This window comes from Phalaenopsis equestris, unplaced genomic scaffold (genome assembly GCF_001263595.1).
Source record: "Phalaenopsis equestris unplaced genomic scaffold, ASM126359v1 Scaffold000002, whole genome shotgun sequence".
Lineage (NCBI taxonomy): Eukaryota > Viridiplantae > Streptophyta > Magnoliopsida > Asparagales > Orchidaceae > Phalaenopsis > Phalaenopsis equestris.
In genome coordinates, this window is record NW_018164444.1 from 12386197 (window position 1) to 12386936 (window position 740).

The window sequence follows — 740 nt, forward strand, 5'->3', positions numbered from 1 at the left end:
AACCCTAAACCCTAAACCCTAAACCCTAAACCCTAAACCCTAAACCCTAAACCCTAAACCCTAAACCCTAAACCCTAAACCCTAAACCCTAAACCCTAAACCCTAAACCCTAAACCCTAAACCCTAAACCCTAAACCCTAAACCCTAAACCCTAAACCCTAAACCCTAAACCCTAAACCCTAAACCCTAAACCCTAAACCCTAAACCCTAAACCCTAAACCCTAAACCCTAAACCCTAAACCCTAAACCCTAAACCCTAAACCCTAAACCCTAAACCCTCTAAACCCTCTAAACCCTCTAAACCCTAAAACCCTAAACCCTAAACCCTAAACCCTAAACCCTAAACTCTAAAACCTAAAAACCCTCAGCCCTCAGCCCTCAGCCCTCAGCCCTCAGCCCTGAGCACTCAACCCTAAACCCTAAAACCCTAAACCCTAAAACCCTAAAACCCTAAACCCTAAACCCTAAACCCTAAACCCTAAACCCTAAACCCTAAACTCCAAACCCTAAACTAAACCCTAAACCCTAAAAAAACCCTAAACCCCAAAAAAACCTTAAACCTTAAACCCTAAACCCTAAACACTAAAAAACCCTAAAAAACCCTAAAAAACCCTAAACCCTAAACCCTAAACCCTAAACCCTAAACCCCTAAACCTAAACCCTAAAACCCTAAACCCCTAAACCCCTAAACCCTAAACCCTAAACCCTAAACCCTAAACCCTAAACCCTAAAACCCTAAA